Consider the following 7,643-nt stretch of genomic DNA (forward strand, 5'->3'; position numbering starts at 1 on the left):
TCAGATTGTTGAGGTATCCTGGACCTGTATAATGTAGTGCCTTGAAAGTGAGGGTGAGGAATTTGAATTGTGCTTGTTTGTGTACGGGAGCCAGTGGAGATCCTAGAAGTGTGGTTTGATGTGAGTGTAGCACGGGAGGTTGTGAGGTATTCTGCTCACAGAGTTCTGAATGGTCTGCAGATTTCTGGTCAGTTTTGTGTTGCTCTCGGCATAGAGAGTTTTCCTGTAGTCCAGCTTGCTTGTGACTAGGGTCGTGTGGCGTTTTTCCAGGTGCTGATTGGGAGCCACTTGAAAATCTTCCTCAGCATCTTCAGGGTATGGAAGCATGAAGCGGTGGCGGCATTGACTTAGGTGGTTGTGTCGAGTGTGCTGCCGATGATGATACAGAGGGTCTTGGCGTGGATGGTGCAGATGGGTGTTAGTCCTTGCTCCGTTGGCCATCATCAATGATCCCTCTTTAAAACAAACCTAAAAGCAGAAATATATGACCCAACAAACTTTCAAACAGTATCATACAGCCAAGCTTAAACAAAAATCCTTGCTAGCGGAGTTACCAACAAACAATGAAAGGGAAACGGCCACTTCAACGCGGCCGTTTCCACGCATAACATTAACCACGCATGCATTACAAAGCATGCGTGGTTACCACAAATAGCCTTTACCACGCATACCTTTACTACGAGATACGTAGTAAAGGCATGTGTGGTAAAGGTAAGGGGGGTTGGGGGGTGTTCCCCTCCCCCCCCCAAAAAACGGGTGACAAAAAGGGGGGTTGGGGGGTCTCCCCCTCCAAAAAAAACTCACCAGTTGAAGTCGCGATGCGGAGGCAATCTGCGTCATTAGAGGAACCGGAAAGACACTTCCGGTTCCTCTTTACAACGTGCGACATGACATCGGAAGAGTTTGGAGAGGAGAGCTTGGAGAGGTAAGGGGTATATTAGTATTACAAAAAAAATAAATAAGGGATGTGAAGGGGTTGTGTAGAGAAGGGGTAAGTAAAATATTAGGGTTAAAGGGAGGGGTATTTATTAAAAGGGTTTGTGGGTGGGAATCGGAGCAGTATATGGAAATGGGGAAGGGATAGGAGATAACCTTTAGCAAGAACATGCCATTAACATGCATGGTTTAACAACGAAAAACGTTGTAAAAGCATGTATAGTAAAGGCATTTTCGTGGTAAAGTTTATGCGTACTAATAGCATTCTCGTAAAGCATGCGTGGTAAAGGCATGCGTTGCAACGGAATGCGTTGTAACATCATACAACCCAATGAAAAGGAGGAAAACACCTATCTCTATGACCCATAGTTGGCATTCGGATTGGGGAGTTGGGTGGAGAGTGCAGACCTCGTTGGTAGACTTTAGTTTAGGAATACCAAGAGCGGCAGATGAAGACAAAGTAGCGGCCTTAGTTTTACCTGCCTTTGTGGTGACGTATCACTATGAAAACCACAGAAACACACTGCATATCACTTCAGCTTCCAGAAGCCCATTAGGCTCACTGGAGAACCCGGTGTGGATTGCATCCTTCATAAGGATGCAAATACAGGAAACAAATATTGACTTATTCACAGCAGAAATCTGAAAGATAGCTTTAGGGAGTTCACGGATCAACCCTCTCCGTGCAGCTTTTTATTGATTATGTAAGCTGCCCAACATCATAAAACAATTCGACATACCCTTTCAACAATGTGCTGCAGATGCACAGATTTATGCTCCAGCTTGAAAGAAAAGCTCAGAAAATAGTTCAATATTTAATCGTGCATATCTTACATATGTGAATACATGAGAGAGCACAGCCCCTGCCCAAACAGGCGCGAAACAGAGATTCTCTCATTCATCTCATCCAGCTGCCAGTTGAATGGCTTCAGGAAAGTCCAACACCATCAGGAAAATCCTGAATCGTGCATCTGTTTAATCCTGTCTGGTTATTCCTCATTTACAGCTGAGCATCTCAGCAATTTCCATGTCACAAGTTTGAATCCAAGCAAGTCCAATTCAGCCTGCCATTCTTCCAAGGTCGGTACGGTGAAACCTATTGGCTTTGCCAGTGGTTTATTTTGGCTTAGATAGCAGCCGTAAATGCATGGGCATCCACTGTGGCCATATTACACCTGGTTGCAAACCATTACTAATGTATTCAAAGATGGTCACAGCTGGTGTGCATATCCACGACAGCCATCGCTGAATGTATTTGTCATGTATTAACAAATTCTGTAAAGAAAAGACACCGTGAATGCAAATTTTTAAATGCATTTAGATTTATTTTAACAAATCCTGTCAAAGATGCCGCCCTTGGATGTACGCGCTTTTGAAATAGCCTTATTTGAATGGGAGTTGTTGAAAGAAAACAAGACCTGTTGAAGGTTCCTACCTCACGTTCACACTCACGAACATCCACGATGCAATGATCCCACTGAAATGAAATGAACAGAAGATTTGTAAAGCGCGACTGCTGCCCGAGGGCGTCCAAGCGCTGGGTAGAGAGCAAGGTACTCTGAGGCGGGGGGGGGGGGGGGGGTTTAGTTTCTGAAAAGAAAGGTTTTTAGTTTTTTTCGAAATGAGGAGAGAGTCTGGATAGATCTTAAAGAGAGGGGAAGGGAGTTCCATAGCCTAGAAGCATTGAACTCAAAGGACCTGCCTCCGGCCCTGGATCTTTTTATTCGGGGAACTATGGCAAGGCAGGCGTTAGAGGATCAGAGCTGTTTTCCGGGGAGGTATGGAGTGAGAAGAGGGTGGTTGATCTGGGGACCAGCTCTGTAAAAGGCTTGATGGGAGATACAGAGGGCCTTGAATTTTACTCTGTCTCTGACAGGGAGCCAGTGGAGAGATCGAATCCCCGCCTTGGCTGATTCTCTGCGGGGTATCTGTAGTAGTGTCCTGGCTGCACAGTTCTGGGTCCGTTGGAGTTTTTCTAGTACATAATCTGGTGCTCCCAAGTAGAGGGCATTATTAAAATCGAGCCGAGATTGAATGAGGCCCTGAATGACGATTTGTTTGGCTTCGAGTGGTAGGACTGGGGAGATTTTTTTCAGCATCCGGATTAATCCGAAGCAAGTTGCTGAGGTCTTAGTTGCCTGGGTATTGAGAGTCAGGGATTTATCAATCCAGATTCCTAGGCTCTTAATGTCCTCTTTTGGAGATGGAGGTGGGCCCAGGCTAGGGGGCCATAGCTGTGAGATGGTGGTTGGGGAGGGGGGGCCGAGGAACAGGATCTCAGTTTTGTCCTCATTTAGTTTTAAAGAGGATGCCGTCATCCAGCTTTTTATCTCTTCCATACAAGATGCAAAGTTGACTTGAGGAAGCCTGCTGTTTTTCTGTGCCAGGGAGACCACGAGCTGGGTATCGTCCGCATACGATATGATCTTGATATCGTATTTACGAACGATCCCAGCCAGTGGTCTCATATAGACATTAAACAGCGTGGGGCTCAGGGAGGAGCCCTGTGGTACCCCGCAGCTCAAAGGTTTGCTAGTGGAACAGAAATCGCCATCGAAGACCTTGAAGGTCCTTCCACTCAGGAAGGATCTTAGCCATGCGAGAGCATTTCCAGAGACTCCAAGATCGGACAGTCGATGTAATAGAGTTTTGTGGCATACTGTGTCGAATGCGGCGCTGAGGTCGAGGAGGACCACTGCCACTGATCCTCCTCGGTCCTGGATCTTTCTTGATTCTTCTACTACGGCTAGGAGAGCTGTCTCCGTGCCATGTTTTGGGCGAAATCCTGTTTGGGAGACATCCAATAGGAGATTTTCTTCAAGGTGTTTAGTTAGGTGGTGATTAAAGTACTTTTGCAGTATTTTACTTGCCCAGGGTAGCAGAGAAATAGGACGATAGTTATTGGAGTTGTTTGGGTTGAGGTTGGGCTTTTTTAAAAGTGCTTTCACCATGGCCTTTTTCCATATAGAGGGTACTATTCCCTTTTCTAAAGAGCAGTTCAGTAGTTCTAAATGGGTGGGGAAGATTGTTTGGGTGGCCCTGGTCATTGTGAGGGGGGGTGCTGGGTCAGAAGGTGAGCCAGATTTTATTTGATGAGCAAGGGTTTGAAGCGATTCCAGGTCTAGTGGAGGGATGTCACTCATGGTTGTTAGACACAAAGGGGTAGTATTTGTTGACAGCTGGGGTTGATTGATGATTGGGTCGGATGTGGAGGTGGTGAAGGAGGAGTATATTTTATTGATTTTTTGGTGGAAGAAATCGGCTAGATCATTGCATCGGATGATAGGGTTATCGGCTAACACTGAAGGGGGAGAGATTTTGGAGAGGGTTTTGACAATTTGGTAGATTTCTTTGGGTTTGGATCTGGCGGAAATAATTTTTTCATTGTAGTAGGTGGATTGGGCTTTAGTAATCCCAAGTTTGTATGCATTTATGGTTTCCTTGTATCTGACTTTGTCAGTGGTGGTATATTGAAGGCGCCATTTCCTTTCCATCTTTCTACACTGACGTTTGAGTGTCCTTAGTTCCTCTGAGTACCATGGAGCAGTTTCCTGGACTCTTTTAAAAACTGTTTTCCTGATGGGAAGGACGGTGTCAAGGGAATCCTTGATCCACTCATTAAAGATCCCGCTGTCCAGTAGGGGATCCTGAGAAAAAGAGGGTTTCTTGGCCATAAGTTCGTTGCCCCATTGCTCTAGAGGGAGTTTTGACCAGTTTCTCTTTGTGCGTGAGGCGGGGTTTTTGGGGTATGTTTATGGGTGGACCAGGTGAGTGAGATGAGAAAGTGGTCTGTCTATGGGAGCTGAGTGATGGACCCTACTGAGAGATTGGGGCAGTTACTAAAGATGGGGTCCAGCAGGTGACCTCTGTTGTGGGTGGGGTTTTTAATTAGTTGTTCCAGTTGGATGGCAGCAAGACTTGAGACTAGCTCATTAGTAGTGTTAGACCGGTCGTCAAAGTGCAGATTGAGGTCACCAAGTATAGTGAAATTGGAGGAGGACATGGCAGAAATTGCTGCTTGCGAAGGAAGTGCTATGTGAAAGTTGTTTAAAGGTCCTGGGGGGCGGTATATGAGTATACCTGTTAGGCTATCATTAGGAGTGAATTTCAGGCAGAAGGACATACTTTCACAGTCCGGGATTGGGTTTGGTGTCTGGTAACATTGAATTGCATATTTATGTATAACAGCAATCCCTCCTCCTAGTCGCTGAGTGCGGTCTCTGCGGGCGATCTGATAGCCTGTAGGGAGTGCTTGAATTACATCTGGGTCGCAGTCAGGAGTTAACCAAGTCTCGGTCAGTAGGACAACGTCGGGTTTCTTCTCGTCGATTAGTAGAAAGATTTCTGCACTATGTTTTGGCAGTGATATGCAGTTTAGGAGTAGTATGGTGAAGCTTTGTTGCTCAGGGACGTGTCGGTGTGAATGGAGACTAGAATCACAGCGAGGGCAGGAGGTAGGAAGACATAGAGGGTGGTGGAGGTGGTGACAGCCGGCTTTCTTGGGAGGTTTCAGTTTGTGAAGGTCACTGACGCTGTATTGGGTTCTGGTGGGGGAACCAGGGGGGGAGGCCCTTGGTCCCTGTCGGTCGCGGACGGGCGCAGACGGGCTTGCCTTTAGCGCGCCTTCGGTGCGCTGCCGGCGCGCCCGCTGCGCGCGTCCGCTGCGCGTCCTGGGGAGGCACATTTAAATGCGGCGTAGGGGGCGTGGCCTCACGTTTGTGGGTGTGGCCTGCGGGCTTTCGGCGCGTTAGCGGTCTCCACCCCGTGACAGCGTTCAGCTGTGCTGCTCGGGACTGCGGAGATCAGTGACAGGGGTGGGAAGTGCTCGGGAGATGAGGTAAGCTTGAGAGTGAAACACACCAAGATAAAAGCAAGTTTTAAAATCAGCGCGCTTTTTAAGTAAACTCCCGGCTTCCGCCTCAGGAGTGCTATGTCTCTGGTGAAAGTCTGTCGCCGGCGCACCTAAGTAGCGATGCAGGGGGCGTGGCCTCACGTTTGTGGGCGTGGCCTGCGGGCTTTCGGCGCGTTAGCGGTCTCCACCCCGTGACAGCGTTCAGCTGTGCTGCTCGGGACTGCGGAGATCAGTGACAGGGGTGGGAAGTGCTCGGGAGACGAGGTAAGCTTGAGAGTGAAACACACCAAGATAAAAGCAAAGTTTTAAAATCAAAGTTATAGCACAGCAGGGGTCAAAAAATTTAAAGAGCAGGAGGCTTGGTGTGGGCGATGAGAGGTAAATAGAGCTATCTAGAGGGAGTAAAATAGCCTCTCCCAGGCACTGAAATGCAGGGTCTGACTTCACCAGTTGAAAAATGCATCATCGATTTAGAGTACTGTGCTACTGTAATGCCAGTGGGCAGGACAAACACAAGAATAAGGAGGAGCAGGAAAGTGAGATAGACACCAAAGCCACCCAATCAGAAGTAAGGGGCTGACACAGAGCACAATCTATGTAATGTGTTGGAAACAATGGGTCTTTCTCACAGACTGCCAACAGTGTCTGTAGCAAAGTAATTTTTATTATTGGCTTTCATTGTTATTTTGATCTATTCCTTGCTCTGGTGCCATCATCCTGGACTTCCTCAATAGCATTGAGATGCGCCTTCCTGATCAAAACCTAAAATAAGTCGAGCTCATTCAAACCAGACAGCTAGGCTTGTTCTAGTTTTGTCAGACAATCACACCATATCTGTATTTTATCCCCTTAACGGCCTTTCTCACATTGGGACAGAGGCCATCTATTAATGTTATTCAGTAGCCGCAGATAGCTGACTTGGCACTATCTACCCACATGTAACCAACCTCATACGCACAAATGAATACACCATCAACCCAAATACTTAAGCTAGACAGGGGGAAAACAATGTAAAACAAATGCAGGGGGGGGTGCACACCCCCACAGCCCTGGGGACCACCACCTCCCCAGGGTTCAAAGAAAAAATGAAGTGGGTCCAATGTGGACCCCGACTCCGGGGACCACAAGAGCAACCACTTTTCAGACCACTGTCTCACGTAGCCCAGCCAAGCAAAACCAGCATCTTCCCCCTCGACTTACCAAAACTAAACAGCAAGAGGCATGCAGTGCACCTGGATGGACCCACACATAACAATCTGTGCACAGTCATCCAGCACAGATCCATCACAATCAAGGACGAGTTACGAGACCCAAAAACGCCTTGCTTTTGTGACGAGGCTCATCTTCATCTGGAAGCCCCCACCTGGGTAGAAAAAGCAAACTTCAACTAATACCAAGCTATACGTCCAGAGGGCGACGCAACATATTAAGCAGAAGCGCCATACTAAAACTGGTTAATACAATTGATACATTAAGACACTTGAGAACCCACCACATCTAAGCCGATGAGTTTGAACCCCATCCTGAAGCGATGGGCAGAGAAGTAACCGTGGTCACCCGGGTCAATCCAAAAATAGCCATGAAGGTATGGCAACACAAGGAATGCTTTAAGACGTGGGTCATAGAACAGAAAATAATAGAACCAGAGCGGTACCCCAGTCCTTTATGCCTAAATCCCAAAAGTCTAACAAACAACACTTTGGCGATACGTGGCGTACTGAGGGGAGGAATAGGCCCAGCAGAACAGTCCTTTAAATGCCATCAAAATCTCAGCATATATCACACAGCAGCCTCAGGAGCTCCCAGCTACATGAGGCAGGTTTCTCTGCCATCACAGCGGGGACCATCTCAACAC

This window comes from Triturus cristatus, chromosome 3_2 (assembly GCF_964204655.1).
Source record: "Triturus cristatus chromosome 3_2, aTriCri1.1, whole genome shotgun sequence".
Taxonomy (NCBI): domain Eukaryota; kingdom Metazoa; phylum Chordata; class Amphibia; order Caudata; family Salamandridae; genus Triturus; species Triturus cristatus.